The 23,216-nt window shown below is 36.5% G+C and overlaps 1 long non-coding RNA gene across 4 annotated transcripts; it reads left to right on the forward strand.

The window, feature by feature from the left end:
- Positions 1-221: 221 nt before the first annotated feature.
- Positions 222-22,975, forward strand: LOC138737483 (uncharacterized). 4 transcript variants are annotated; one of them, XR_011340962.1, is made up of 4 exons: positions 222-519; positions 3,866-3,980; positions 6,389-6,506; positions 11,127-11,298. It is a non-coding gene; the product is annotated as an uncharacterized lncRNA (long non-coding RNA). The 4 variants fall into 4 exon arrangements; XR_011340961.1 differs by having other exon boundaries at positions 6,392-6,506; XR_011340963.1 differs by lacking the exons at positions 6,389-6,506; positions 11,127-11,298 and adding an exon at positions 22,762-22,975.
- Positions 22,976-23,216: the final 241 nt, after the last annotated feature.

The following is a 23,216-nucleotide window of genomic DNA, read 5'->3' on the forward strand; positions in this document are numbered from 1 at the left end:
AAGTCAATCCAAAACAGAAACATACGCCACGAAGGGGTGCCCAGAATAAAGTATTATCCATAACAAAGTTTCCATCATCCTCTAAACTTACTAGTTGAGAGAAATGGGCTGTAATCTGTTTGGATAGTACAAGGTAATACCAGAGCATTGTGAATTTCCACAATTGTGGTCAGAGATGATGTAACAATATTGTTTGTCATACATCAAACGATGCTATTCTGACAGATAAGACAGAATGATTTGTGGCAGACTTTGATGCTTCTGATATTTATGGTCTGAATCATGCTCTGATTGATCTGGATGCCTTGAGGAAGGTTTATATTGCAAGATGGAGTTGATTCAAAGTTCAGAACATCCTATGACTGATGGTACATTTGGTCTGAATTACTGATCTCAGTTTAATATGATTGCAAATTGTGGAAATAATACCGATAAGGACAGTCAAGGGTGGTGACCTTCCAGTTTCAGAAAGGGCGGGAAAGAGAGCAGTCTGGAAGTCTGGCATCAGTGGAAATCAAGGTGAGAGAGAGTGCACAGGGGACTGAAGTTGTGTACATTCAGTAGCATTTAATTGGAAAATGTTACTGTTAATGTTAAGGTACTTACTAATTGTGAACGCTGTAAAAATGTGTATTAGCATGAAATGTCGTATTATATTTGATGATTTACATGGGTTTATTATTGTTTGAATGGAATACATGATAAGAAAGAAGCTCAATTGGCTTGCAACTTTTCTAAGTGACCCATTTAGAGCTGTGTTAGAGATATTCTCTTTCATCCCTTCCCTGTGTTCTCTCCAACTGAACACTAACTTATTTATCTCTCTGACAAAGGATGTCAGACCTAAAATATTCAGTGTCTCTCCCATGGATGCTGTATGAACCAATGAGCATTTCCAGCATTTTCTGTTTGTGTTAGTGTGAGCATACATTTAAGAACAGTGTGTTACATATGACACAATCTTTGAATATTGTTGATCTGCTGTTAGTTAAGTGTTGAGTACCCATGGCAATGGATATTTTGTTGGCAGCTCTTTGTATGTTATTTACTTCAGTGAACAGCAAAGTTCAAAGTTCAGATGTATTCTCAGAGTACTTGCATGACATCACATGCAACCCTGAAATTATTTTTTCTGCAAGACAGTCAGTAAAAGATCCATGGACACTTGCAAAGAATAGAATAGCACTGTGACTAAAAGGCTTGGAGAATTTGTTCATTGAGGAAATAACTGAAGCAGAACACAACTTTTAAGTAGGAAGGTCTTTCGATTATTTGCACGTTGGGTCATTTCAGCTGTTACTCCATGTATGGGACCAAGAATCTGGAATGGATTTGAGGTTGACCCTTTTATGCTCCACTTGATAAGTGATCCTGACCAAAACATCACCCTTTCATTCTCATGCAGAGTCTAATTCAATTGTTGTAAACTTGATTATGTTGAGCCCAGAGGACCCCAAAACCCATCAGCAATAGAAGTTCACCAAGACAAATGGTTACTTAAACAAAAGTTACTTTCAATTATCTTTAAACATGAAAAAAGGATCACACTTTAACTTATCACTAACTTAGCCTAACTTAACCCCCTTCTAATTCTAAGTGCACATGTATGTATGTTCAGAAAGTTCTTTAATTCACAGTCCAATCTCGCTTCTCACTCCTCCAAGTTCACTGGTATCAGGCAATTCTTAGACTGTGCACAGAATTTAACATTTATGGATTTCACCAGGCTTTGGTGCTTGAAAGATAAATAGTTACCGCTCAGAAAGGTTCTTGTCAGTTTTCAGAGAGAGATTTGTTGCTTGTTGGACACTCATAATTGATTCCTTCTGAACAGCCACTTCAGTGTCTTGCCGAAGAAACTTGCCCCATCAGGGTTTTCCAGATGATAACCTATTTCTTTAAGGTCACCACAGAGTTCCTTTTTTTTTTCCTTATTTGTTTGGACCACAAGGGATTTTACCAGGCTGAACTAAGAACTCACAACCCATCTTCAAAAGGGTTTCTTACCACAAGTTTTCCAGCTTGTCCTGTTCCAGTCCCAGCTGCTGCTGAACTGTAGAACTGAATTCTCTCTCTCTCACTCACTCAAAGAAAACCACACGACTCTCTTAGAACAGCCAACTGCACTCAGACAGACTGTGGCTCTGGACCTAATCTTCCGAGTTTGTTCATCTGTTGCGTTCCAAAACAAAAATCCATCACTCCACAGCATGTCCAATTAACACCTACTTGTGCTTTAGGCATTCTTCAAAGTTTTTGCAAAGACATCTGGAGCCTGGACTGTCTGGCTTGAACTGTGCTAAAGAATTAACTTCTGAGCGTATTCAACCTTCTTCACACATGTTTTGAAGTGTTTGTATGTGAACTACACTAAAAAACCTGCCACAATTTATCTCCTTTAAAACATATCTATATACTATATAAAATAATCTGTCACAATATCTACTTAAATATATTTATGTATTGCAGAGTATGGAAATGTACAATAAGCTCTAAACCAAACATGACGTGAATACTTGGTTTTGATGTGATAATAATGACCATGTAAGAAAATTATTATCTTAATATTGTTTTTCCACTACCTTCTCCAAACAAGATTGCAGTACATAAAAAAATGCATAACATTATAGGTGGTTTTTGGATTATTACTGATTTAAAATCTACATTTATCACCAAATGAATGTTTTTGACTGGCTGGAAGATGTAAAAACTACAATATTTGGGTATAAGGGCAAAACAATTTAGTGGAATTCAACCTGTCATAATACATTAAAAATAACTGAACTGTGCTAAAAAATTAACTTCTGAGTGTATTCAACCTTCTTCACACATGTTTTATCATATCTACCATGATGGAAAAATGATCAAAAATTAAAAGAGCCAAGGCCTGCCTTTCTAAATTAATCAAGGCAAGCATTCCGAAGTTTAATGTAGGTGGTGTATGCTTCAAGGGAGCTCAAATGATGGTAGGTACTGAACAAATTGTGGCCCATGTTTCAGGCGTAAGGTAATTTTACAATAGGGTGTTTTATTTGCATTAAGTCAGCTACGATTTGGTGGCCTGGCAAACCAATGAATGGTTTGCCAACCAAAAGGTAAATTATAGTGTGTTCTTTGTCAGATAGGTGAAAGGGCATGGTGGGGAGGTAAAGATGTTTGGAGATTTTGGAGGATGGAGACAAGCCTAAAATCCCAGAAAAACCCAGTGATTTTTCCTAGCCCTTGTCGGAAAGATTTCTATTTATTTTGAGGGCGACTTTGTCATCACAACGGTTTTATCATTTTCACTTGATTGACCAAGTTAAAACCAAATCCTGGACAGTTCTGGAAGTGCACCAGCACTGAATCTTAACTTGATATAGAAATATTAGATGGATGAACTAAAAAAAAAATTCATATATAGTAGTTTCCATTTGATGTTACCTTTGAAAGATGGTCTTCAATACATTAACAAACTAATGTACTCACTCAGCAGAGAAGTGAGAACATGAGGCCAGTAGTGTCCTGCTGCTGAACCCTAATATATAAATATATATATATATATATATGACGGCTAATATATAAAGAAGGTGGCAAGGAGAGAGGGTGGAAGTTAGCCATTACAAATTCCCCTTTGTTTAATAACACCAAGTATGTTAACAAGTTTTGGTCACTCACTTCTGCATATTGACCTCATTAACATGTTTAAATCTAGCAATGAAATATTATATTCTGCCAATTTACATTTCTTTTAGAATTATTTCATTCCTCTTCAATATTCTCCCTATCATTTTATAATCAATTTGCAAGTCACAGCTGTTTCTGAGATTGATTAAAGAAAAAATCCTAATAAATGATTGCAATTTATTTCATTTTCTTTTCTCAGTGATGAATAACTTCTTTAAATAAGTTCAGGTTTGAACACATCAGCAACTTGTGAATGTTTTCTCCAGACAGAACAGGAGGGACAGCTTCATCAAACTTGCACCAGTTATGTCACGGTAAACCTTTCTTTTCTTCCAACTTCCTTTTGTGTTTCTTCTCATCTGAGATCAGTGTGGGAATAGTAGTTGAAGTAGTTTATCGTCAATCAGGTTCAGTATGGAAGAGATGCCAGGCACATTCGTAACCTAGTGCCCTGTTTATATGAGGATAGCTCTTTAGGAGTATGGTGCCTATGAGAAGTGGTCCAACATTTCTACAATGCAAAAGAATGGCAACGGTGCAAAAGCAGAAAGAGTTGAAGAGTTGAGGCTCAAATTGAAGACAATAAAAAGGATATTTCAGCAAATTATTTTCTCCTCTGTCTGTCCAATTGCATCCTAATTGATTTTTTCCACCACCCTGCCAGGGATTATTTCCTTCCTCATTCTCTTTCTCAACTGGTAGCCTTGAATTCCAGTCACCTTTGAATGGCATTGAGGAAACGGAGCCAATCTCCTTGCTTTCCTTGACAATGTCACCAACTCAAGGAAGGACAACATTGGGTTCCAGAATTGCACTGCTTTCAATATATAAAAAAAACAGATTTACTTCACAGCCCCCATTTACCTTAATACTCCATCAACATCTTCTACATGGGGACCGTTGAAAGCACACTTGCTAGATGCATCAAAGTGTGGTACGGGAGCTGCTCTGCTCAGGCTCGGAAGAAACTCCACAAGGTAGTAATTGCAGCTCAGAACATATCCCTCCCCTCCATGGATTCTATTTATGTCTCCCACTGTCTAGAAAAGGCAGCCAACATACAAAAAGACCCTCATGCCCCGGACACGCTCTCTTTTCCTTCCTCCCACTGGGGAGAGGGCTCAGGAGTGTAAAAGCATGCACCAACAGGCTTAAAGACAGTTTCTTCCCTGCAGCCATCATGCTCCTGAATAAATTAATTATACTGCTCGCATGCTGCCCTTACTTGGTGCTAATTGATCTTCCTTTAATCCTACACTGGGTAAATTGTGCTCTTTACATGGCTGTATGAATTGCTAAAGATAACCTGTTGGTCTGTTTGCAAAAGAACCCTTCTCACTGTTCTGAATATTTTGTGATAAATAGACTTAAATTTTGACAAAAAAAAATACTGCGAGGGGTTAGCTTCACTCAATTTTAACTATTTTAAGTCAATCATGTATCTGACACATCAATATCCAATCTCTCGTCTTTGCTCAAAGGAGAAAAAAAATCCCCAGTTCAGGAGCCATGGAAAATGTTAACGAATGTACAAAAGGGAACGATAAGTCAGCAAGACCCAGCTCTTTGATCTATTCGTCCATTTACTTTCTTGTGTTCCTCTCTTTCAATAGGCACATTAACATAATGTCTAAGACTCACATAAATCCCCAGCCTTCCACTGTCTTTCCTGAAGGAAGGCAGGAAAATTGGCTCCATTTGCCAGCTTGCCATTGAGGGTGCTGACGTGAAGGGGAATGAGTTACTGGCAGGAAATCACTGCCTTACCTCAATTCCTCTTCTAAACCTCTGTTGTAATTGGGAACATTGCAGATCTTTTCACCCCTGTGTAATGCATGGATTAGGCTGATTCTGAAGTTTCCATGAAGAACAACTGGATATCCATGAGGAACTCGAGCTGCTTCTGACATTTCCATAAGTAATAGCCTTGGATCAAAGATAACTGAGCTCTCCTGCCCTTGATCCATGTCCACCTATGGCCTCCTGACCATGGGCCTGTGCTCCTCCCCCTACCTTTATGTTCAGGTACCTGCCTGCTTTTTGCTCACACCGTGATGAAAGCTCAGGCCAGAAACATTGGTTATGTATCTTTGCCTCCCGTGGATGCCATGGGGCCTGCAGAGTTTCTCCAGTAATTTTGCCTATTTGCTAATGGATTTGATGATTTGTGATTGGAATCTGCTAGCGAGTATAATTTTAATACAAACAAATGGTGTGGACACTTCTCAGGACCTTAGAGTTTTAGGTTATAGTAAAATACATTTAACAGTCTTTATACCAGTTATTCATTCTCACATCTGGGGATGTTTTTTTTTCCCCCTGCTGAGACAGCAACATTTATGAAGAAACTGATAGGCTGTCAATTGCCTCTTTTCTGGTTGTACAACATTGATCCCATTTACTCAGAAACTCTAAAACTTGCTGCATCCAATGACATTTGAGTTCATGCTTGCTGTAAGAATGTAATGATGAATCATTGCAGTTGTGATAAAAGTTATTCCACAGCTTGATTAGGGAGTTTTAGATTTGGATCCATTCGTTCAATCCTTAAAATTGGAACGTAGATAGAATGGGGTGGTGAGGATGTTATTTTTTAAATATCTTATTTATTGTTTAAAATAAGACATACAATCCAATAAAGGATACAAATATATAAAATTTTCTCCCTTAATTCCCTCCCTTCCCCCACCCTCCTCCCTCCCCCCCTATAACTACCCAAAAGAAGAAAAGAAGAAAAAGGAGTTAACGCATATAACAATCAAACCAGCACCATGTTTGGTGCCATCTCAACACGGGGGAAAGAAAACTCTACTACATATTTAAACCCATATATTTCATAGGTGAGGATGGTTTATGAAACATTTGCCTTCGCCATTTTAAGCATTGAGAGTAAGTTAGGATGTCAAGTTACAGTTGGACAGGCTGCGGTTGTAGGGCTTTGAGGAGTTCTAGTTGCCACACAATTGGAAGAATGAACATACAAGATTTTCACTTTCTCGTGTTGTCGTTCCTCTTTGGATCTGCTTTCCCAGTTCAGCTGTATTTTTGCAAGAAGAATTTGAGTGGAGTGGGTGTTGTTTTTGTCATGTTCAAAATTGGCTGTGTTGAAGCAGAGCAGTGCATCGATTTTATTCTTATTTTGTTTTATTGCTGCAGTTTGGTTTAATTGAGTGGTTTGTCAGGCTTTTTTAGAGAGCAGCTAAAGGTCAACTCTAGAGCCACAAATAAACCAGATCAAATAAGGAGAGCGGATTCTTTTCCAAAAGGATATGGTGAGCCAAGATGGATTTTGTGATGAGCTGGTGATTTCATATCAGTACAACAGACACGAGTTTCTTACTCCCCTCTGACTAATTTGATTAACAGAATTCAAATTCCCCAGCTGCACTGGCAAGATTTGAACTCATTTTGTAAAATCTTTGGTTGTCAGGACTTCTTATGCAGTAATTATCATTTGCAGAAATTCAACCTTTAAAATAGCTGTAATATTTACTGAGGCCTCAATGTAGACACTATTTTACCAAGATCCAGGTCCACTCATTCCCTGTTAATATTAAAATGGAGACATTTTTTCCTTCTATTTCAAAGAATGATGTACTTAGTCAACAGTCAAAGTCAAACAGAAGTAAAATATACCCAATACTTCAAGTCCACGAGTGTGCCAGAGACCACCAAATATTTAATTTAGTTTATTAATATTGGGTGAAGATTTCCTTTGTGTACTGTGTGAAATGAAGTCGTAAACCAGTTTATAAAAAAATGGGTTTACGATTTCATTATATATGGTACACAGAGGAAATTTGACTCATTATTTCATAAGCAGGAGATAATTCTTAAATAGCTACTGCTGGGAAATTTACTGCATTTATCCCCACAGAATATATCTCATATTGCGACATTTTCTTTGCACATGATTTGAAGTTAAAGAAAGGAATATATCCTTAAATGGAAACATTGTTTTTAACTTACTGACAAGGTATAAGGATAACATTTAACACACCAAAGGTTCACTTCTATCTTCTCCCCAGAGACAACTTTGGATTGAAAGGTTGAATCTCCCTCAAACCTGTCTTTTTTGTTTTCAAGGTTTTCAATTGGGTTTAAAACAAGATTCAATGATTTTGGAAAGAAATATCTCAGAGATTAGATATTTGCCAGGACTTGAGGGCCTAACCTATAGGCTAAGGCTTTATTCCTGGCAGCATAGGAGGATGAGGTGCGATTTCATAGAGATGTACAAAATCATGGGAGGAATAGATTGGGTGAATGCAGAGAGTCTTTTGCGTAAAGTATGGGGAATCAGAAACCAAATTATATCAGGGGGAGAGGGTTAACAGGAATCTGATGGGTAATGTTTTTTCACACAGAGAAGTGGGTGTATGGAATGTGTTGCTGGACGAGGTGGTGGAAGTAGGTACTGTTGCAATGTTTAAGGAAAAAAAAAATGACCAGATACATGCCTAGCATGAGTTTAAAGGTAAAGGGCGAAGGTTCCATTGTTTTCATGTAATATTACATTTAGAATGTAACATACATGAAATTCTTTAACTTTGTCTACCATATGGAAGACAGAGAGTCGCCACTTTATCCAGTGCCCCTCACAGTTTAGAGGGCCACACGGAGGCAGGTGGGTCTAGTGTGGGTGGGACATTTTGGTCAGCATGGGCAGGCTGGACCGAATAATGTTTCTGAATCAGTCTGCCCTGTGGAAGTTAAGAAATTACTCGAGAGATGCATTTTCTGGCATATGTTTAGTTATTTCGTCTAGGGACAATGATAACAAATTTTTTCAGAACCTCTGCAGTTAAACCACAAACTGATCAATCCACTTCCATAATCTCAAGAAATTAAAAATCAAAGTTTATTTGCAATGGTGTCATTCCTGTTATATGAAAAAAATTAAATTCTCAGTAGTTTTTTCATCTTTCAGGTACTCCCCTTAATATTATTGATTCATTCATTGAATTTTGGATTTGGACCAAGTTTCCAGTTTTGTGAATGCCAGTGTTATCATTACCTCCACTGGAACAACATGAGTCACAGAGTTATTCAGCATAGAAGCAGACCAAAAAGCACACCCAGCAAGCACTGAACACCTATCTGAACAAATCCCATTTTCTTCTCACCACATTCCCATCCACTGCTACCACTGCCTCCTGTTGCACACCTGAGCACTTGTTAATGGGCCAATTAACCTTCCAAACCACATGCCTTTATCGTATGGGAGTAAACTGGGGATTCTGAGGGAAATCTGTGCAATCACAGGGAGAACATACAAAGGAGACAGGTTCTTAACATCAAGACTACTGACCTGACCACCAGTCACTGGAAGTCTCCCACCCCTCACCCTTCCTGAATCTCGAGGAAGCAACAACAAGGGAATCATAGTGTCACTTGCTGTTAATTTTTGCTATTAAAGTGTTCCCGGCAATTGCCACAAGACAGGGGAGAGGATTGGGTTTTTTTTTTAAACTTTATTTAAAATTTTATGACATGAATAAAATTAAAATTGCATTTAAAGAAATAATAAAAAATAAGATAATAAAAATTAGAATACTACATCATTAAACTACACAAATTAACCCCCCCCAATAATTATAACACAACATTAATCGTCTAATTTAAAATTAGTCCAACCCTCCCCCACAAAATAAAGAGTGAAGAATTAATTAACAATGTTGTAAATAAAATAGAAAAAACCCCACTTATAAAAAAAGGATAAAACTTAACAAAAAAAATTACTAGCAACAAAAAAAATATCAATACTAAAATAATACCCTTAAACATATATTTAAATCAAACATAATACATGTATTTAACAAATGAAATCCACTTTAAAACTAAGTTCAAATATTAAAATCATATATCAACCACATATCTGTTATACAAAAAATCATAATTAATAATACATAAATACAGAATTTCCATTAATACCAAGTTTCCTTTATAATTAATCGAGAGAACAAAAACATCCCTTAGAAAAACAATCAGATAAACTTTTTATTCCCTTCCCCTCCCCTTATATAAAAAAAATTAAAAAATTTAAAAAAGTTCAAACTCTTATAAAATTCTCCATATTCTTCATTTATATCATCTTCAAAATTCTCTATCGAAATTAACTTAATTTTATTAAACTCTTCTCCCTCAATGTATTTGTACTTGATTTTCTTCTTTTTCTTCTTATCACCTTTCCCCTCATCTTCCTCTTCATCTAATTCAACATCCTCAATTTTTGACTTATTATCTTCTGTGACATCATCCTCTTAAAAAAGAGAGAAAAAAGAGAAAAAAAAGGAGAGAAAAAAAACCTCCTAATTCCCTCTCAATTACAATCAGAAAACAAAAAGAGTTAAAAAAAACTTATTTATTTTTAAAAAATAATAAAAAAAACCTTCACTTCTTAACCCAAAAATTAAAAAGAAAAAAAACCAGAGAGGATTGGGTTTGTAGAAAGCCGTCCACATCATGATTTTCTGCAGTGTGAAGCCACGTCATCTGCACATGCAACAAAATACACGACTTGAACAATGAAAACTGTATTATTTATGGTCATTTTTCGAATAAATTCAATAAGAATAAATTTTATTCTGTGTCTCAAATATTTTGCTCATGATGTGTGAATCCTGAAGGGGCATATTTCCATGAGTGAATGGCCAGATGCTGGATTGCCCATACAAGCTGGAATTTTAAAGCAAAGGAATTCACTGTCTATCTATCATTTCCAATGATGGTAGTGTGATTGGAATTATGGTTTATAATAGTTTAGAGGATTATTATATTATCCTGGAAATAGATTTTGATCGCAATTCAGATGGATGGAAATCTTTTGGACAGTTAATACCTTGTTTTCATGTCTATGAATCCATTGACATCAGACATAAACTAACGTGTGAGGGTGGAGTTGATTGAGAGATGAAGGAAAGGGAAATGCACACTGCCATAATATGAAATGGGTGGCTTAGATATTTTAATCTGTCTCTGTGCTGCATTGTGCACTGATTATATGTATTAGCTGGGAAAGTCTAATTTGTGATTAGTTTAAAAAGAAAATCAGTGATCCCATGCTAACAGTGAACAGTTGTGGAGAGAGCGAGTTGGGCCTTCAACACTAGCCTGATTTTTAGTCCCACACTCATTCTACAGTGGGTTTGAGCTCTGCAAGTTCATGCCACAGGGTTCTGAGGAGTCCACACTGACCTGGCAATCATAATATCTACAGGTAGTCATACCTCTGAAAGAGATAATTTATTTTAGCTATTAGTTAGATGTGTTGCATGTACGCTACTATTGCAATCAAGTAATCAAAGGTTTATTGTACATATAAACACTGTTATAAAGTAATTACCATTATAAGTATTTAAAAATTAGACAATACCTTGAACGTGAAGTAGAACACGTGTTAAAATTACAAAGTAGCTTTTATATTGTTTTACTTTTGGTACTTGTGCTTCACCTTACAGCTCCTTTGCGACACTTATACATCATTGAATTGGCTCTTGAGGTTTACAATAGATAATTTTTCAGCATATGGTCTCACCAAATGGAGATCACAGGCTGGCGAAAGCAATCAACTTTTTAATTAACAGAATTAACAGTGCGTTGTTTAAATGTAATGGCAGCAATAAAAACATGAAATGCGAATATGATATCACCACGGTTGAAGTGTATGAGTTATTGTTTCTGCAAACGAAATCTTTGTGAAAGGTGGATTAACTCTTTAACGATGACAGGAGGAGAGAGACTGAAGATGAGCAACTCTATGCAACATTCAAATGTACATCAATGTAAAGACTGAGTGGCATTTTAAAAATGTATTTGCTGTAATTACCTTTATGCAATTTTATTCCAGTATTAGGTACTGGGACCTATCAGATATTTAAGACTCAGGCAATGGATTCAAAGGTTCATTTACACTACACATTTAGCAATGGTAATGTAGCATAAATCAGGTTTCAAGCCTTGACCTTAGGACTGGGAAGGAAGTGGTTTCACTCCATTTGGGTTTCATATCCTTTGAGCAATAATTCTAGTGTCAAAATCTGCTTCAAGATCACAGTGGTTAGAATCATGGGCTCATAAAGTAGAAAAGGATGTCAATTCTTCCACTGTGCCTGCACTGCAGCTTTGAAAGAAACTACTGTATTAATTAATCTTGTTCCAAATCCTTTACTCCATGACCCATCTGCACCTCTCCAGACATTGCCCCCTCTCCCTCTCCTCCCACCCCCGTGCCCCTCCACCATTACCATTTCTCCAGAAACATTGATATAAAATTATCTCTGGAATACACTGGGGATGTATCGCTTTTCACACTGGAATTTTAATGATGTTTAGTATTTTAACTCATGGTCAAACTACTTGTTACACATTAGATAAGTCTGGCAGCGACATGGATCCATTCCAATTTGCCTACCGACCGCAACACTAGGTCGACAGCAATTGCCATCTCACTGGCTCTGCAAAAGTCCCTGGAACCCTGGACAGCAAAGACGTATATCTCAGGATGCTCTTTATCGACTACATTTCAGCATTTAGCATCGTGGTTTGTACAATGCTGTTTTAGCGCCAGCGATTGGGACTGGGTTCGAATCCAGCACTGTCTGTAAAGGCCTTGTATCTGCATGCATTTTCCCTGGGGACTCCAGTTTCCTCCCACCATTCAAAAACATGCAGGTGGTTGTAGGTCAATTGGTTGTAATTGGGCGGCACAGGCTCATGGGCTGAAATGGGCTGTTTCCGTGCTATATGCCTAAATTTAAAAGTGTAAAATTTAAAGCTTAAAATAAATTCAATGCTATCATCCCTCAAAACTAATAAATAGACTTCAAGACCTGGGTCTCAATAACCCCCTATGTAATTGTTACTTGGGTTTCCTCACCTCAAGACCACATTGAGTGAGAATTGATAAAAATATCTCTTCCACAAACTCCATCAGAATCGGAGCACCACAGGGTTGCGTTCTTAGCCCTGTGCTCCACGCACTTTATACCTATAATTGTGTGGCTCAGTACAACATTAACACCATCTACAAATTTTCTGATAATACTACAGTAGTGGGTGGTATAAAAGGCGATGATGAGTTAGTATACAGGAGGGAGATAGGAAACATGGCTGAATGGCCTACTAACCATAACCTTGCACTCAATGTTACCAAAAGAGCTAATTGTGGACTTCAGAGAGGGAAAACCAGAGGTGTACGATCCAGTAATCACTGGGGTATCATAAGTGGAGAGGGTAAGCAAATTTAAATTCACGGGAGTTACTATTTCGGAGGATCTTTCCTGGACTCATCACATAAATGTCATCGTGAAGAGAACATGTTAGTCCATCTATTTTCTCAGGAGTTGGCGGAGGTTTGGTATGACATTGAAAACCTTGGCAAACCTCTAAAGATGTGTCATGGAAAGTGTGCTCATTTGCTGCATCACAGCCTGTTGGTATGGGGAATGGGGTGCCAATAACTCTGAGCAGAAAGCTCTGGAAAATGTAGAGGATACAGGCCAATGGATCACAGGCAAAATTCTCCCTACCATTGAGAAATCTACATGGAACGCTGCTGTTGGAGAGCAGCAGCAACCATCAGTGATCCAGACCACCCAGGGCATGCTCTGTTCTTGCTGCTGTCATCTGTGCTATAGGTGCCACAAGACTCTTATCAGCAGGTTCAGGAACAGTTGGTACCCCTCCAGCATTAGATTCCTAAACAGTAAACTCAATCAGAGACTAATTTAAGGACTCTTACTTTGAAGACTATTTAATATTGAATATTTATTTCTGTATTGGCGCGCGTTTGGACTTCTTTCTTGTTTACATTTCTCTCTTTTGTCTACATATACTGTTTTTTTTTCTTCTTTCCTTTTCAGTCTTTTTATTAAGCATATTATAAAAAAATACATGAGGGAAATAGAATACAGAATCAAGTAGTAAAAACAGAAACATCAATATATTGCAATACTTAATACAATGTATAATATTATAACATATTGAACAATATTATCCATTTCTCCTCAATTTGGAATATTCAAAAAGGAGAAAAAAATTGTTAAACTGTTAAAAATTGTTAACCTACCAAAATAAACAAAAAAAAAAACCCAGCAGCAAGCAACAAAAAAAAAGCTGGGCAGCCTAAACAGGTCAATACAAACTATTTATCTGGTCTTTGCATTATACATTTGAGTTGGTGACCAGGATTACATCTGATATTTAATGTGGCATACAAAGATTTCAGATCAAATCTCTGCTAAGTATTTCAGCTTTGGTTTTCCTGTTGTTCCTGCTGGTTGTTAATAAAATTGTGGCATGACAATATTACCAGCAATTCTCCGTAATGAATTTTAGGCGACAGAGGCCCATTTCCTCTCACTGCTAAGATGATTCATAGTTGGGCCAAAATGAAGGTGATAGGTATGAAATTAGATCTTATCTGATTATAGCATATCAATGCCAAGTGATACAATTAAAAAGTCCATTATAGCATAAATCGAAAGGAAGTTCAACTTAAATTTGTTTAGGTATTCCATAGAATTGCCTGCATTTACATTGGCTCAAAATCAAGAAAGTGGATATTACGACCTCTGTCATGTGTATATTTTTTAAAAAGAAAATAGCAAGGAGGCACAATGAAAATATAATTCTCCATGTGGGTTTTGTGCTCTGGAAATTCCAGCCTCTGTGAACAAAAATTACGGCCGTAGTGTTACAGCTATGGCACGATGGTGCTTTCTCGATGAATATGTTTTGTGTGCCCAAAATAACATATGTATTAACCAAGGAATTATCCAAACAATTTGATAAATTAAACATGATTTAATTGATTATTAATTAGTCAAACTAATCTTCATGTTAGTGTAGACTGATGAGATCAAATTTTGAAAGAATAAAGTAGTAACATTAAATCATTGAAGAATAATGTTAAATACTAAGATAATACTAAGCTAATAGTAGAGAGAATCATTTCTTCAACCTTCATCAGTACTCTGGTCCAGGTTTGATAATCTAGCTGAGCAGCAGCAAACATAAATATGCTATTATATTGGATTTCACAGTTTGATAAATGTGGACTCAATTTTGTCTGTAATTGCAGTCAAAAACACCAACATTTGATTTTTCTTACTGGGAAGAGCATTTTATATTTTTTCCTTGATTTATCCAGATGTGTTCGCCAGGGTAATCAAATGGTTGAGGATATAGTTTGACAATTGATCATTTATACTGATCTATATTGATATTGAAATGATGATAGTCATTTTGATCTTCAGTTGAATGATTTTAATGAAGTGAACTTAATTGTGGCATATTAGCGTATTTAAAGCTTTTGTTATTGTGAAAGCAATGGTTGCATGAAGTATTTCCTTTTTTTTCTTTCAGCCTTTGTAATTTATTCCTATATCTGTGTTTTCCTGCTCTTGGTGCTTGGTTACATACATTATTACAAACAGAAAAAAAACATGGGCTTCTGCTATTCTACTTGAATACAGAAATAGACTGACAAAGCAAATGGGCACGCTACATTTGTTTTCAGAGCACTGAGCATAGATCTCCGAATACAACACTCATCTACGTAATGTCATGGGTCAACTGGAACAGCTGCAAATCAATCAGATCTTCAGAAAATAATTTTGGACTTAAGTATTCTAGTTGAAATAATATCCTATCAGAACTTCCCCCCTATGTGGAAAGTGCATAGAAAGTTTTACGCAAAGCAAGTTGAGCAGTATCTAGCAGGGAAAAGGAATTGTCAGCATTTTGGGTTGACACCTCGTATTAGAATTCCCCAAACAAATGCTGCCTGGGTCACTGAGTTCCTCCAGCAGTTGGATTTTTATTATTTCCAGATCCTAGCATGCAGTCTCCTGTGCCTGCAGTAAGTTTTGCAATATTTTTGCATAGTCTTGAGATGGAGTTCTCTAAGGCAGAATAGTTGCAAGTCAAGAGGTAAGTCCATGAGAGATTAGTTTCTGACTAATGAAGTTCTTAACTGATTATGTTCACATGAAGGAGTAACTTCACCAATCTTTTTTTTTCCCCAATTTTAATTAATTTGTTTTCATCTTTTAGGATGGACATTTTTAATCTCCTAACAGCATAGATTCCGATTCAGATTATATTAGGATACCAGTGAGGAATGATAAAGAAACAAATAACTTGAAAATGAATTTTAAAATAAAGGCTCTGAAATTGCACCATGGGGGTCAATATATTTAAAAAAACTTATTTGTTTGAAATCTCTCTCTACTCTGAAGGGAGTTTAGTCCACTTCCATAAATAACAGAATAATTTCACCATAATGACAGCAAGAAAGGGTGTTCAAGAGAGAAATGTGTCCCTTTTTTTTAATATTATAGAATAACTTCAGACCAAATTTTCTGCAATGTCATTTATATTGTTTGGCTTCTGTCCATTATTTATCAATGTATGTTTAAAATGAGCCAAAACAGAGCTTGAGCATGGAAAAGATAGCGAATGCTTCACTAAATTAGAGCGTAAATCTCAGGGGTCCTGTCAGTTAATGAAATATGACTTTTGTCCAAATTTGTTAATATTTAACTGACAACGCTGTGAGCTGGATTACAACAAATTTTCAACAATAAATGCTGCCTTCTTGATTTAGAGTTCTCGTGGAATGAACAGCCTGTAACTAAGCTACAAAGGGATAAAAGGCACAAAAAAAATGGTCTGAGAGAAAAAAAAGTCTTTCACAATAGCCTTGCATGAGAATTTTTAGCTATTACTATAGAGCTCTATTTCTTTTGTTTCTTTTTCCACACATTCTTCCTCAGTGCTTATTGGATCTACCTCACCATCCCCCTTCTAGGCTTCCATCAAAATCTCTCATGGAAGCCGAGAAGGTTCCACATCCACCACTTATAGGGAGAAGGCAGAGGAGTGTGGCGGAATGGGAGAATGGATCAGCTCATGATGGAATAGTGGAGCAAACCTGATGGGCTAAATGGCCTACTTCTTCTCGTATATCTTATGATCTTTTGAAAGAACTTATGTGAGCAAGCCATGGAGAAGACTGCTCCTATTATTCATCTCAACTCTGTGCAAGCATTTCATCTCCATTCTATGTTCACAAAATCAGGCAGATTTTATTTGCAACTCAATAGTCAAAATGTAGTCCTTAAAAAGTCTGTATAGATTGTATAAATAGTAAAAGGTTTACTTATTTAGTTAACAAAATGGCTTATCATTGGTATCTCCCTTAATTGTGCTGCATCATTGGGTTCTGCAATGGTACAGGCTGATCACACTCACCAATGAGACCCTTATATGAGGGCTGGCCAGGATCAAGCTCATTCAATTGAACAGCCTCAGGTTTAGACTTCCCCACTTTCTATTTGATGGCATCGCCCATTCAAAATTTAACCCCGATTTAATGGATGTTGATTAGACTCAGGAGACAAGTAAAGGACGGCAGGGAAAACATGGTCCTGAGGATGACTGAGTGTCAAACCTCCACCGAGACCGATGATTTACCCCTTTACCTCTTCCCACATTTACTCTGGGTACAAATATGGTGAGTGTTGGATAAAGCTTTTGTGAGTCCTAAACACAAAAATAGGAAATCAAATCAGATTAGAGTGGGACTGGAGAGAAACAGTTCTGCTTCTCCTGTCCAACAAATGGCATTGGAAAATCATTGATTTTTGGCACACAAGTCCCTTTCTCCCTTTAGCCAAAGCGTGAGCATTGAAAGAGGTAAAATCTGAGACACAAAAAGATCTGTCTGTATTATACGCATAATAGCTTTTTTTCTTGCACAAATTGCACCTGTGAATATTTATTTATTCTTTCTTTTATATTTGTGGCCTTTCTTCTGTCTTGGCATATTGTGATGATTTAACTTTTTGCTATTGTACTTGGTTTGTCTTCTGGACCTTTGTGGCTGCAACAAGTAAGAATTTTTGTTCATCTGTACATTATCTGTATGTAGATGACAATAAACTGTCTTCTTAATTCACCAATAACTATCTCTTCGGAGGATATAAGAATCAGAATCTATTCTTGACAAATCTGCAGGGTATTATCAGCTAGAGAAGGAGCTAAATGCCAAATGTTGAATTGAAAACTCGTGTGCAGGGACCACCACGGACGGTCAAAGCCTATGTAAATCAGAAGTGGAACAAAAGGCAGATGCCTGGTCTTCTCCACTAACCACCACATCTGGATCTGCATGTATAAGGTTACGGGGGTGATACTGAGTACACACTTTTCTGCACAAGATGTTTGTCAAGTGGAAGAAACTTCCAACAGTCTCCCCCGTCAACCAGGGACGTGACCCTGCAAGTCAAGTGGCTACGAAAGCAACTGCATTTCCTCTTTATTGAGGACTACCAGAACTCCCAACAAACCATTCCCACATTACAAAACCGACCTCAGCAAAAATTGATACCAATGTTTCCACTCTTGATCCAGTTACTGTATTTCATTCCAAAAAATGGTGAAAATGTAATAGAAAAGATTCATTACGAACAAGCAAAAACAAGTAAAAATTCAGAAAATTAAACTGAAGATAAAAAAAATAAATGAAAATAAACTAAAACTGCTGCTTTGCAAAATGCAGTTTACTTTGAATGTCTGCTGTACAGTCTGCACCATCAAGTTCCTTCACCCAGTGGTCAGGATGCTAAGATTAAGCTGTCACCTGCAGTGGGTAAAGCTCAACAATGAAATATAATGGTCGAATGCAAAAGCACAAATTAGGCTGTCGTGTTGGTCCCTAAGTGAAATGTGGATCACTGTGTTCCTCACCCTCCAAACCCAAATCCCAGTGAGGTTTGTCCTTTGCTTTGCGAGTTCTGTTCCCGATTCTCCATTACCAGTAGGTTTAAGTATCATTTCTGCACCTGCTACATTAGCCACCTAACTTCCATTTTGACACATTTGTTATCGTTTCTTGTTACATTGTTAAAATCTGTAAATCTAGGTCACCGATTTATTATTTCATAAATGCCCTGAAGCCAGCAGATAAGAACCACTAATGCAAATACAACACATAGACTTCAGCTGGGTCATCACCTTACCACTTGGAATAAATTGTTTTGGTTTCATCAATTTAATAGAATCCAGCTCTAAACTCATCGGATAACATTACCACCACTGAACTGCATACAGATAAAGGAGCCTCAAATGAAACTTATTGATGAAACAGACTCACAGCACTGATAAAATTGCTGACTTGATTAAATTCATTACTTTTTTTTTGTCTCTTCACTACTCGTGCTTCTTTTCTTGAAAACTATCAAATCATTTTGACCGAAAATAATAATGTTTATGATGGATTTTAGCAGAATTCTTTACCAATCATAATTCATCTGTATGAACATAGAACAATACACTTGATTGTACATTTTATCTAAAATTGTTCTGGTGTAAGTATATCTATAAATAATTCATGATAGGTTTATGTAACTTCTTCTTGAATTGATGCAGTTCTGTCAAGAAAAGTGACCACTAATCCAAATGGAATGGTTATTAGTAATTGGCACCAACTTATAAAAAAATCTATTTGGTAAACTTTATCTTTAACTCTCTCCTGATACCAGCCAGAGTTTCAGATGCTTGGAAAATGCCTGTACTTAATGCAAGTACCTTGAAGAAAAGGAGTGGGATGATCAAATTTCCACAACATTGTCCACCCCTTCACTGCTCGAATAGGGAGTTGATCATTTTCCCCTTGCAGTTTAAAAAAAAATCATAGTTAGTTCTTACAGTGTCAATCCCTTCAGATATTTTCAAAATGGAAGACTAGTTATGTCATGAGCGACAACGAAGCAAGGCTACTGATGTGAAAATGAGTTTGGATAAAAGAGGCTTTGTTCGCGATGGAAATTGAATTCTATGCTTTAAAAGACTTGAGAAATAGACAATGTTAAATCAAGTGTTCCTCATTATCGTTTGTAATCATCCTCAGTTATTGTGTTTTTGAACATGTGATTAACAACATTATCTTCAAAGAAGAAAAGAGGTGTAAATTGTATTGCTTTCAATATTTTTAAGTCTTGGTGCGATGCACCAGGATTAGCATTTAACTGTAAAAACAAGGACTGGGAAACCAATGTGATCTTGGAAGCTTTGTTCCACATTATGAGTGCCAGAGAGGAAAATCAATCGTGTAACAGAACAGGTTCATCATAAACTGGACTGAGATGTTTCAAATTTCAAAGAACAGATTTTCAGTAAATTCAGAATTTTGTTTTTGATCAAAACACATTTTATTTGGGACTAAGTTGTTATTGTCAGGAGGTTAAAAATACAATCTTTGCATCAATTTGAACCACTTCTAATCTTATTGGATTAAAGAATTGTGACTTGAACTGCACTGTCTGTGTGAAAGTTGATAAATTAATTTATCACCCATCCTTAATTACCTTTGGGAAGGTAATGGTGAGCCACCTCCTTAAACTGCTGCAGTTTAACTGCTGAGAGACTTTAACTCAGCAGTAATGAAGGAGCGTCAATAACTTCTGTTAATAAAATAAAACATGGCTCGTGGCATCTCAGGAGTGCAATCAGATAACATGAATGGTAATGAATGAGCTAATGAATGATCAAAAGAAATAAAAAAGAGTATTCAGAGGAGAATGGAGGATTTGGAATGGGAAGAGATACAGAAGAGAAAATAGAAGCTGGATTTGGTCATTTGGCCCTTCAACACTACTCCACCATTTAAAATGATCAAAGTTGATCATACATCTTGATATCATACTTCTACCCTCTCTCTTTTCCCCTTGATTCTTTTTGCATCCATGCATTGACCCTCTGCTTCTTAAATACACTGAACAATTTAGCCTATTCAGCCAATGTGGTGGAAATTCCAATGGCCCACTGCAAGATGTCTCTGAAATCCCCTGCCTGACCAGTGGTCTCGGCATCCCAGTCAGGAAATATCTTCTCCCATCCAATCTATCAGTCCACCTCACCATTTCAAAACAGTGCAATTTTCAAATTGATGCCCGCCTCATTCTTCTCAGCTCAAGAAAGTAAAAATCTCATCAATTTAATGAACCTCTTTTCATATTGTCAGACTCATGATTGTCCACTTTTCATCTATGGCCAGCATATTCTAAGGTTTTTCACTTTAGACCTCCACTCCAGGCTGGCTAACAATGTGTAGATTTGACACTCATGTTTCTTTGTGACCCCCATACGCTGTCATATTTATAAAGAGTTTCCGTAGCATATTTTTACAGCATCATTAATAACTTTTAAGATGACTTCGAAGTAATTTGGTCCATTTGTATAATTTTAAGGGCTGTAGATACTGAAGGAAATTTTTCAGAAACAGAATATATTTTATCATTGGTAGAGATAATTTATCTTCAGTTATATTTATCATAAGTAGATATTTGTTAAGTAAGTTTTCTTGAAATCCGATTTATTTTCACATTAACTGCATGCTGGAAACTGTTCTGAGTCATCTTCAAACTTTGAGGAACTTTCAGTCAAAATTTAATTATTTAGATTTCAGCAGATCCAATTACAAAAAAAATATTTGTCTCGAAAATTACATACAATTATCAGGGATCAGATGGATGATGCCACCTTTAAAAAAAATATTCATGGACTCTAAAATATATTTGCGGGAACCACACTTTACCCTAACTTACATAATTCAGTTTCTGCTGGTTAAAATGAGACACCATTAATCATATTCTGATGTGACAATATCTTTTAGATGCTGAAACAATATCACCATTTGGAGCAAATCCAAATTATCTGGTGTAAACCTTGCAATATTGACCAACTTAAGACACCTCTTCAAATGTTTCTGGTAGATTAGGAAAGTGAAGATAATAATATTATTCTGCCATGCATGGAAGGAAAAACTACTTCTTTATTCTTTAGTCACTCTACATTCATATTTATTCATACTCATGCACAGCCTGTCTGTTGTTTCTTTGCCACCCAGAAACTCTGCTGCACTTATACAGAAAAAGCTATCAGATCATACATATCATTTGAACAAAAACTACATTTATAGATTACTTGAGTATTGTTTGTGACATTGAGATATATTCAAGTTGAAATCAATCTGGAGTCCTGTTATGCAAATAGGAAAACATAAACTGGCATTGAGTATTTATTGGATAGTCCATATGTATACTGCATACTTAAAACACAATGGGAAAAAAAAATTCTAAACTAGTGATATTACAATCCCTTGAGCAAACATAATGCAATGCAATGCAAATGTTTGCGATGAAATGCAAACCGTATTTTTGCATCTTTCTGCATTTGCCACGTTTCACATTTTTATTTAAATGAACAATAGCATAGACATGGTGATTTGTTTTCAAACAATTACATATCTCTCAAAACCTGATTAAACGATTTTGAAAATCTTGTATCTCTTAGGATTGAAGCTTATTCTAGGTTTTGAATGTATTGAGAGATTTTTTGCTTAAAAGTCCTGCAGAAAACTACCAGCTACTGCCTTCACCAAAGCTCCTTGTTGGTGTAACAGTACTTACTTTAGCATGAAAATGTGATCCCATTTTATTAACATTCATTTGAGTTTCAAAAGATTGTTTTGGCCCAAACCAGGAAAGAAATTCTCATCGTTTCAAGAACATCGTTTTTCTCTCTCATCAATATCATGGATGCAGCCATATTCCACATTCTTCACACGACTTGTGGTCATAATGCTGAAATAGCAGTTGGAGCCAAAATAATGGTACTCACATCAGGATAAACTAATTCTGGTTCCCTCCTTAACTCTCAACTTGTGCTTCATAAACCATTTCTATCTGACCAAGTTTTGGTCACAAATTCTTGTAATTTCTTCACTTGGATCAGTGTCAAATGTTGCCTGTTAACTTTCCGTTGAAGTGACTGTATTTTTAGGAGGTCACCTACACCTTGAAAGGTGCAAACTGTTGTTTTCGCCAATTGTCTTTTAAAGACAAACCCTATTTCTTTGATGATCATGCCTGTAATAGTATTTATTTCATTCAGACAAACTGATTTAATAGGAGTAAAGCACTGAGTTTAGATATTTCCATTTAAATTGTTCCTGCTTTTCTCATTTTTGTGAACTTTAATATATCTGTGGAGGCTTTATTTAAAATCGTTTTATCATCTTGATTCCAGTTAATGAGCCCACAGATGACAGGATTGAAATGAACGTTGTCCAGTTTCATACAGTGCCTGAAGAGAGAGAAAAAAATCTGGATTTATCCCTTATGCACCCAGTACATTTTTGTATCATTTTACACGCTTTGTGCTGCAATGGCCTGGGAATCATTTCAATAGCTGTGGCAAATTAAATACGTTATGAACAAATGAATGAGATGTACCATTTTCAGCTTGCTTTGAATGGCCTCTTGTGTGCATTGTACAAAAGTGCTCCAGTAGAGAAATGAAAAGGTAGTGCTGAGACCTTCATGATAATAATTATTTGACAAGTTCTTCATAAATCTTCTTTGTGCTACTGAACTACCTTGGAGCATGTCATGCACCCTCCTACACATTTAGGTTTTGGTGTGGAACATAATATATTACATTCCCTTTTATTCTGCTCTGTGGAGAATAAGCCTGTTACCTGC

This window comes from Narcine bancroftii, chromosome 6 (genome assembly GCF_036971445.1).
Source record: "Narcine bancroftii isolate sNarBan1 chromosome 6, sNarBan1.hap1, whole genome shotgun sequence".
NCBI lineage: Eukaryota > Metazoa > Chordata > Chondrichthyes > Torpediniformes > Narcinidae > Narcine > Narcine bancroftii.